Source organism: Electrophorus electricus, unplaced genomic scaffold (assembly GCF_041902795.1).
Source record: "Electrophorus electricus isolate QZ-2024a unplaced genomic scaffold, ASM4190279v1 Scaffold184, whole genome shotgun sequence".
Classification (NCBI taxonomy): Eukaryota; Metazoa; Chordata; class Actinopteri; order Gymnotiformes; family Gymnotidae; genus Electrophorus; species Electrophorus electricus.
In genome coordinates, this window is record NW_027658465.1 from 75,001 (window position 1) to 84,743 (window position 9,743).

Here is a 9,743-nt window from a genome sequence, read left to right on the forward strand (position 1 = left end):
TGGCGTGGGTGAGGTGTCTGGCTCTAATGGCCTGTGCTCTCTGTGTGGGTATAAAGCAAAATGCCAGTAAGCAATGGCCTTGAGTCCCCTACAGCAGAGATGTTCTTAGGTTTATTGGCTTAATGCTACAGTGCAGAGAGAGGGTGTATGTGTGTTGTTATATTATCTAACTCTCTATACCTGCCTTTATGCAGGAATATGTATCAAGGTTGCTGTTTGGTTTGAGATTATTCAATTTCCTTCAAGTTGTGTTCCTAGCACCAATCAAGACACACTGCCTTTAAGAAACATCAGCAAAATAATGAAGTAAATTATCACAGCATTCATCTCTCACTATGTGACTCTTTCTGCGCTGTGAGCTTCAAGTTTGTGTTGAAACAGCAAAACAGGCCATGACTTTCCCATCACTGACACACAGCCTGGAGATTCCCATCCATCTTCCAGCCTCTACCCGAGACAGCCCCCTTGCCCGATTCCCAGAGCGGCACCAAGCAGGGGAGCAGGGTGGATGACTCTTCAACAGCCTTCCATTCAAATGTCAGTTCTGACACAGAGACATGACACCAAACCCACCCAAAACGGGCGCTTCGCTTTCAGGAAAGGGAGAGAAAAGGAGAGAGAGGGAGGGAGAGGGAGACAGAGGGAGAGGGAGAAGGAGGAATGATGAATTGCAAGAGTACAAGTTGCTTTGTCAAATCTATTGGCACATAAGTGAGGTACAACCCTACCAGTCCATAGATAATCTGTCTTACTCACCCATAGAGAGAGAGAAAGAGACTGGGAGGGATAGAGGGGAGAGTGAGGGAGTGAGAGATAAAGAAAGAGAGGGGGGGGCAGTCAGAGTGCAGCCAATGTTGGCATGATCTCTTGAAAAATCTAAATTTCGTTTTAAAAATGGAACAGACCGTTCCACCACATCAGTATTAGATTAGATAACCACAATTATAAATTTTGGATCAAAAATGGACAAGGAAATATAAAATAAAAGAAAACATCATCTATCACTGGAACCACACCCAACAACAAGCCTGCCTTGAGGAGGTGAAGAGAATCAAGAACAGCCTTATCTTTCACTCGACAGAGATGCAGTATGTAAGCACTGTAAGTTTACTATCACATACTACACTAAACCCAAGACACTGAAGACCCCAGCCTGACTATCATAAAATATACTAAACCCTAGACACTCAGAACCTCACCCTGACTCTATCATATTACATTAAACCCTAAACACACACAGCCCCAGCCTATCACATACTCCACTAAACCCCAGACAGTGCTTCATGCTGAGCTTGTGCATGTTAAGTGCGTTTCACGCTGAGCCCGACCAGGTCGTGTGGGCTTCACACTGAGCTTGAGCAGGTTGTGTGGGCTTCACGCTGAGCCTGAGCAGGTCGTGTGGGCTTCACGCTGAGCCCAACTGTGACATGTGCATAAATACGGGAAATCTTAAATACCTGAACTCAAACCAGAATCTTAAACACCTGAAGTCAAAAGAAGCTTGTGACCTTGAAATGAGATGCTTAAACACAGCACACCCGTGCTATAGAGGGTGGTGCTCAAATGATTCAACCTCGTCCTGAGTGCAGGCTGTTTTCCTGATGTCTAGAGCCAGGGTCTTATAATCCCAGCTCACTAGAGTGGAGACAAATTAGACCCTAACCATCAAAGGCATTTGTGTGAGCAGTAACCAGAAGGTATTTAGTAGCATTTTAAAGAATTCTGACCTTCATCCTACAAGATCGGCAGGTTAAATTCTCGCTCTATGCAGGTGACCTGGTGCTTCTGTCGCCCCTCGCACAGGGCTTCCAGCAGCACCTGGACCTGCTGGAGAACACCCACTGATGCAAGCGGGGAGGAATTAGGCCGATTTTCTGTCAATAAACAGAGAAAAAAGATAAACTACATTTCTGAATGCATTTAAAGACCAGTCTCAGAGAAACACTGTGTTTAAAGACCAGTCTCAGAGAAACACTGCATTTAAAGACCAGTATCAGAGAAACATTGCGTTAAAAGACGACATCTGTGTCTCATCCACCCTCACCCTCAGCACTGGAGCTCCCCAGGGTAGTGTCCTAAGCCCCCTGCTCTACTCACTGTACATCAATGACTGCGTGGCCACTTCCAGCTCTACCACCATTGTCAAGTTTGCTGACGATACCATTATCATGGGCCTAATCTCGGACAACAACGAGAGGGCCTACCTGGAGGAGATTAAACACCTGGAGAAACGGTGCCAGGGAAATAATCTCCTCCTAAACATTAGCAAGACAAAGGAGTTGATTGTGGACAGCAGCAAGAAGCAGAAGCAGCACTACCAACCTGTTAGGATTAATGTGACCATGGTGGGGAGAGTAGACAGTTTCAGGTACTTTGGAGTTCACATCTCGCAGGACCTGTCCTGGTCCTGCCACAGCAACTCCCTGGCAAAGAAGGCTCTTCAGCGTCTTTACCACCTCAGACGCCTAAGAGACTTCAGACTGCCATTCAAGGTGCTGCGGAACTTCTACACCTGCACTATTGAGAGCATCCTCATGGGAAACATTACAGTCTGGTTTGTGAACTGCACCAAGCAGGACAGACAAGCACTCCAGAGCGTGGTGCATTCAGCAGAGCGCATCACGCATACGGAACCTCCTGACCTGCAGACCATCTACTACAAGCGGTGCCAGATCAAGGCCAGGAGGATTGTGAGGGATCCCACCCATCCCAACAATAGGCTCTTCTCTCTGTTGAGGTCAGGGAAGCACTTTTGTTCCCTGAAGACCAACACAGAGAGACTGAAGAGGAGCTTCTTCCCACAGGCCATTCGGACTCTGAATCAGGGCAACTGTTGGGACTACGCTGCGTATAATGTCCACAATAACATCATAAAAAAACTGTAAAAAACTAAATTGTAAATTGTAAAAACTGGAAATTGTACATTGTATAGATCCCCTCTTCATTCATCATAACATATTTATTTATTCATTAAACCACATTCCCTTTCCCTGCATCTCTCCTCAGCCACGGACAGAGCGGTTACAAAAGCATTTCACTGCCGGTTATACCATGTGTGACTGTGTACGTGACAAATAAACTTTGAACTTTCATCTTGATGATGGCGTCATCATCTTCTTTGAGCAATATGTGAACATGCTATCTTATTATATATTGTTAAATCCTTATTGGCCTGTTATTAATAATAATAACAATAATAACGATATTATTATTGTTGTTGTTGTTGTTGTTGGTGTGACCACTGTTGGACAGAGGGGGAGGGCACAGCGTGGACTCCCACAATGCCATGTGCCTCATCACAGACTGACAGACTTTAAACTAATTAAAACTAATGTTTACTGTTGGTTTAGGAACTTCTTAAATTGTGTGTTATGTGTTACTTAGCCAAGGTTGTTTTGTGTAGTTTTCCGTGTTTTTTGGAGTTCACCCTCCTCGTGTGTGTCCCTTTAGTGGCCTTCCTCAGATTCTCTGATAGCCTTCACTCTTTCCTGTTGCTGGCTCTTCTACACCACAGATATGTTATTATTAGTGATGGTGTTGTAATTGCTATTGTTATTGTTGCTATAAATTTGATTAATTCAGATCTTGCACCTCTGTAATATGATAAACTATTTATCATCTGAAACTATATTTATTTTCCCATTTCCATTGATAGGCAACATTGTACTACATAAAGATATGGCAATAAATCTATCTTGAGTTGACAGAGAGAGTGTGTGTGTGCTTGTTTGCGTGTGTGTGTGTGTGCGCATGTGTGTTGTGCTCGGATGCACTTACGTGATGGTTTGAGACAAACACAGTCCAGAGTATCTAACGTTAGTCAAACAATGGCTCATGGATACACAAGTCAGCAGAGCTTGACGGTGTCTGGACACACAGCAAACACACACACACACACACACACACACACACACACACACACACCTCCTACCTTCTGTCTGGCTGCTTGGAGCATTCTAGCAGGAGCGCTATAATGAAACTGCAGCTGAAGGGATGAGTGAGAGCCGGTTCGATTTCCCTTAAGTGCTTCAGAGGATTTGCACTGTGGAAGTTTATTGTTTTCAGCAAAGCTGTTCGGGCAGAGCCCCTCCTAGGCCAAATGGGCCTTTACCAGCTCTAATTGGCAGAATGGCCTAAATCCTCCTCTGCTGCCCTCACGCCTCTCCTGCTGTCCTCCCTGTGGAGCGCAGTGGCACAGTGCAAGTGCTCTATAGCACCGCACTCCAGAACATTCCCTTGCTCAGCTTTTGCAGGTCGTCGTCATGGTGACTGGTCTGATGGATAACTAGGGTCGGCGGAGATTTCGATCATCTATGGATCTGGCTGCCTGAACACTAATCATTTGGTCCTGTTGGTTGACTGTGGCTTTACATCAAGGGGTGTGCAATCTCGAACAGCTTACAACCTGGGGAAGTCTGCTTGTGTGTTTTGTCTTGGTCAAATGTTCATTTTACACAATAAATGTAGTTCAGATAAATTGTCTGTTCTGCATATCATAGTGTAAAACCTCAGTAAGATAAATTTGTCTTCTTTTTCGCTTTCCCTCTCTCTCCCTCTCCCTCTCCCTCTCTGTCTCCCTCTCTCTCACCATCTCTCCCTCTCTCCTTCTCCCTGTTTCCCTCTCTCTCCATCTCTCCCTCCCTCTCTGTCTCTCTCTCCCTCTCCCTGCCTCTCTCCCTCTCTCTCCATCTCTCCCTCTCCCTGTCTCCCTCTCTCTCTCCATCTCTCCCTCCCTCCCTCTCTGTCTCCCTCTCTCTCTCCATCTCTCCCTCCCTCCCTCTCTCCCTCTCCCTGTCTCCCTCTCTCTCTCCATCTCTCCCTCCCTCCCTCTCTCCCTCTCCCTGTCTCCCTCTCTCTCTCCATCTCTCCCTCTCTCTCTCTCTCTCTCTCTCTCTCTCCCTGTCTCCCTCTCCCTGTCTCCCTCTCTCTCTCCATCTCTCCCTCTCTCTCTCTCTCCCTCTCCCTGTCTCCCTCTCTCTCTCCCTCTCCCTGTCTCCCTCTCTCTCTCCATCTCTCCCTCTCTCTCTCCCTCTCCCTGTCTCCCTCTCTCTCTCCATCTCTCCCTCTCTCTCTCTCTCTCTCTCTCTCCCTGTCTCCCTCTCCCTCTCCCTGTCTCCCTCTCTCTCTCCATCTCTCCCTCTCTCTCTCTCCCTCTCCCTGTCTCCCTCTCTCTCTCTCCCTCTCCCTGTCTCCCTCTCTCTCTCCATCTCTCCCTCTCTCTCTCTCCCTCTCCGTCTCCCTCTCTCTCTCCATCTCTCCCTCTCTCTCTCTCTCCCTCTCCCTGTCTCCCTCTCTCTCTCTCTCCCTCTCCCTGTCTCCCTCTCTCTCTCCATCTCTCCCTCTCTCTCTCTCTCCCTCTGTCTCCCAGCAGAGCTGATGTATACAGTGGAGCTGGCTGGGGGTTTGGGTGCCATCCTGCTCTTACTCATCTCCCTGGTCACCCTGTATAAGTGCTACAGAATCGAGCTCATGCTCTTCTACCGGACCCACTTCGGCAGTGAGGACGTGGATGGCGGTAAGACCCCAGTGACCCCTGACCTCCACATGCTTTAACAGCAGACACATGTGACTGGGTTAGTGAGAGCAGAATCGTCTCCCTCCCTTGCCATGCTCAGGTAGCCCCAGTGACTCAGACCCCAATACGTGTACGTGAGTTTAATAGACCTAGTAAACCTTTACCACATGTGAGAAAGCTGTTCTATGTCATAGAAGGCCCTATATTTCGTGAGTTTCTTTGTGGCGGGATTAAAGGCATACTTCACCCACAGTGGCCATGGAAACTGAGCTCCTGTAGCCTTAAGTGTTCGCCACAGTAATGCGCTTCCGTAACGAAGATCACTGTGCTTAGCCTCAAGTGATGTAATGGAGTAATGATATAATGAAGTGATGTAATGAAGTAATGACGCAATGAAGTGATGTAATGAAGTAATGATGCAATGAAGTGATGTAATGAAGTGTCTCTTAGGAGTAGCATGTTGCGTATCGCATCTCTTCAACACCCCAGAGCTCAGCAGACAAGGACATAAACGTTCGAATCGGTTTTGCGGAAGTACACCGAAGCAGGCAGTGGTGGTGATCTTGTACGTTACCATAGAGCCAGAAGTGCTACAATAGCAATCATTTCCACATCTTGCCTTGTCATTTATACTTTATCTTTTAAGCCCCTTCAGATGCATGACATGTAGAGGACAATAAATAGATTCAGTTTAGTACCCTGGTCTGTTTCTCCCTCCCAGGCCAGCTGAGAAGGAGATGGCAGTTTATCTGATGACTGATGCTGAGTGGGGCAGATACCTCACCTTGACATTCCATTACACAAATTGAATGGCCCATGCACTGTAGGTCAAGAATACATGAGCTAAATATTTCATGTGTTGTAAGAGGGCTTAATATGTTCTCTTTGGGGCTCTGAAATTTATCGGGCCTTTTCAAATGACGTGACACGAAGAAGGAAATGTTCCTGTCCAAAATAAACAAATCAAGAGTTTAGCTTCGTGTGTTTGCCTGCAGCGGCTGGATGTTAAGGCATGTGGCATCATTAAAACATTTCTGAAGTGCATGTCATTTTGAGGCCATTTGTAATTTTCTCTAACAAATGAAAGAAAGAAGAGATGACTGAGCCAGAAATTCTTCTTTTTTTCTGTTTGCTGTAGTGTTGCCTTGATGTGTAATGCTCTGGACGTTTCTGGGAAAGTCATTATTGCAGGAGGTGGTATGGGGTCCCAGTCCGTGGGCCAGACCCCAGTAGATGACAGAGTGGGTGGAGGGGCGATAACACTACCTTGAGCTTAATTCCAAACAGAAAATGTCTCCTTTAATGGTGCCACTCCAGTAAGCTCAAGGGAGAGGGAAACAGATTTCCAATTTGCTCTCAGTTTAAGGGGATCAGTTTCAATAAGGCTGTCAGCCTCGCCCACTAGTCCCTGTGGAGGTGCATGTCCCAGAAACACACAGGTGATTATTCCTCCCCCAACCTCTCGCCTGCCTGCCCCCAAAGACCTCACAGGAGTCAGCCACTGGCTGGCCAAACTGTCACTCAGAGATCCTCCCTTTTCTAATGGCTTGTGACAACAGCTGCTTCTCTTATTTTCTTCTTTTTTTTTTTACTACAAACCTGGGTGGATATAAATTTTTAATGACTTTAATAATACTGCTAATCAATAGATACATCAACAAAAAAGATTGTTTAGCTATAAAGGAGCACCCAACACTTTCCCAGTTATGTTATTCGCATCTTCTATATTTGGAAGTGGTAATATCTGCATTTTGTGTATTTATTAAAAAAAAGGCACTTGTACATTGCAGCACATGTAGCATAGCAGCACCTTGTAAACAACCTTTAGCCTGACAAACACGTGAGGACACTCAACTTGCGGCAAAGTCCAAATTAAACCTCCTCAGTAAAGCAACAGCCCAACTAAGTCAAGGTGAATCTATAGCTGGATCGAGCCAGATCCTTAAAATATGCTTCTCAGCTGAACAAAGAGCCTCCGCCAGAGGTACGACCGCTGAAATGGCCGAACGATTGTAAACCCTTAGTTATGTATATTAACCTTTTAAACCTATATTTAGCTTACATCTCTGCAGTTTGAGCCAACCTCTCTTGCCAGTCTAAGAAAAAAAATGGCAGTAAGAGAGGGTGGGGCCTCGTGGCAGCAGAGAAGAAGTTGGGGATGTAGGAGATCAACTGTGTGAGCGTTAGAGAGTGATGGGAGAGGGAGGATGATGAAGTGAAGAAGAAATGAGTGAGAGGGTGATGGAATGAGGAAGCGATGAAGTGAGAATGATGCGGGAATGTGATGGAGGGATAATGATGAAGGAGAGCGGGAGGGTGATAGCACCTAGCAACAAGGAGCTCTCAATACACCATCAGCCAGACAGTTTTGTTCCTGCATATTCGGATGACAGCAGCATCATGCATGCGTGTGTGGAGGGGACAGTAGGAGTAGATCTCACAGCTGCAGTGGGTACTGTACCAGTGGGCAGCACGTTTGGGTGAAAAGGTGAGATCAGGATTTCAGATTGGACCTTTATTTAGAACTTATTTAGAAATATTTAGATCTTTTTGTGATATTAGTACAATTCACATTTTTGATGTGATTTCATATCAGTTTATCTGTCAGTCCACCACACAGGATCCTCTCTCCTGGCCTGGTGCGTAATGAACATAAAACACCCTAACTTTGACAACTTTGTGCAGAACTGTGTTTAATATATGAAATGATTCCCCATTATAATATATAGATGTGTGGTGATACTCTCTGCTTTCTCTCTGGCTCACTGCCATATTGCTATTGACAGTGACTTCGTCTTGAGGTGGCTGATTTGGAAAATTGACCAGAACTGATCATTTTCAGTTCTATTTGAAGGTGCTCGGTAAACAGCTACAAACTTGCTACTTCCGAAGAATCCACTTCTCTGCTTTAGCCCAAACGGCCCGTTCCCACAGAATCACGCGGCACATTTTCAAGAGTCAATGAGAACACATCTGATTAATCTGTCACATGAAATGTATTTTTCAAACAAAATGGGGGGAAAAAAATGTTATAACATTCATATACCCACCTGGTTGCTTTTTATTAAGTATCGACAAATGTAGTGCATTATTGCATAGAAGTTTTGTCCTCATGTTACATTTAGTTCCATGTATTTGGTAAGTGTAGTCTTTATAGATATACTTATGTAGCCTATGAAGTCTAGACTTTCCTGCCTTAACCCTTACATTGTAAATGCCAGCAGGTTAATGAGAGCCATGTAGCATGTAAAAGGAGAGGAATACTGAACACGTCCACGTGGGTATGAATGAAAGTTTACATTCACTGTGTAACGTTGAGCGGTAAGGAGGCAAACGTATGCACGGAGGGGAGCGAGATTTATTACGGGCAAATCCAAAATCAGAGTTGTTATCGTAGTCCAGGGTCATAGAGCCAACACGGAGAGCACGGGGATACATGAGTAAACAAAATAAACACACGAAGGCAAACGGGGAAGCAGGCTATAACTAAGGCTAGGGAAAACTCAGGACTGATAGAGAAAGATTGGATGGGACAGGAAGAGGTCCAGAGAGATAGATTAGGGTAGAAAGTCAGATAGGGAAGCAGGGAGGGGTGCAGGGAATAGGGGGATCTGGCTTGTAAAGTGTATTCCTTCAAGAGCCATTTCCCTTGTCTTATAGTCATGTGAAAAACAAAGTACACCCTCTTTGAATTCTATGGTTTTACATAGCTGGACATAATAAAACATCATTTGGTCCTTGGCAGGTCTTAAAATTAGATTAATGAAATCTCACAACACATGACAAGTTACACCATGTCATTATCTATTTAACAGAAAACTATGCCAAAATGTAGAATTAGTGTAGGAAAAATTAAGTACACCCTTACTGCTTCCATAGGAATTCAAAGGAGAAGTAATAGCCAGGTGCTGCTAATCAAATTCTAATGATTCATTGATCATCAGCAAGTGTGACCACCGCTATAAAATCAAAGGTTCTGGTAGATTGCTGGTGTGGAGCATTCAGGTGTGTGTTAACACAATGCTAAGGAGGAAATACCTCAGCAATGATCTTAGAGAACTGTTGCTGCCTGTCAGTCTGGGCAGGGTTATAAGGCCATTTCCAAACAATTTGAAGTCCATCATTCTACAGTGAGAAGATTATTCACAAGTGGAAAACATTCAAGACAGTTGTGAAATCTTCCCATGAGAGGAAGTCCCAGCAGATTCACCCCAAGGTCAGAGAAACT

At 45.2% G+C, this 9,743-nt stretch overlaps 1 pseudogene; it reads left to right on the forward strand.

Annotated features, from left to right (window-relative positions):
* The window catches only part of LOC145655139 (interleukin-1 receptor accessory protein-like 1-B pseudogene), a 19,654-nt pseudogene extending 14,139 nt beyond the window's left edge, over window positions 1–5,515 (forward strand).
* Window positions 5,516–9,743: the final 4,228 nt, after the last annotated feature.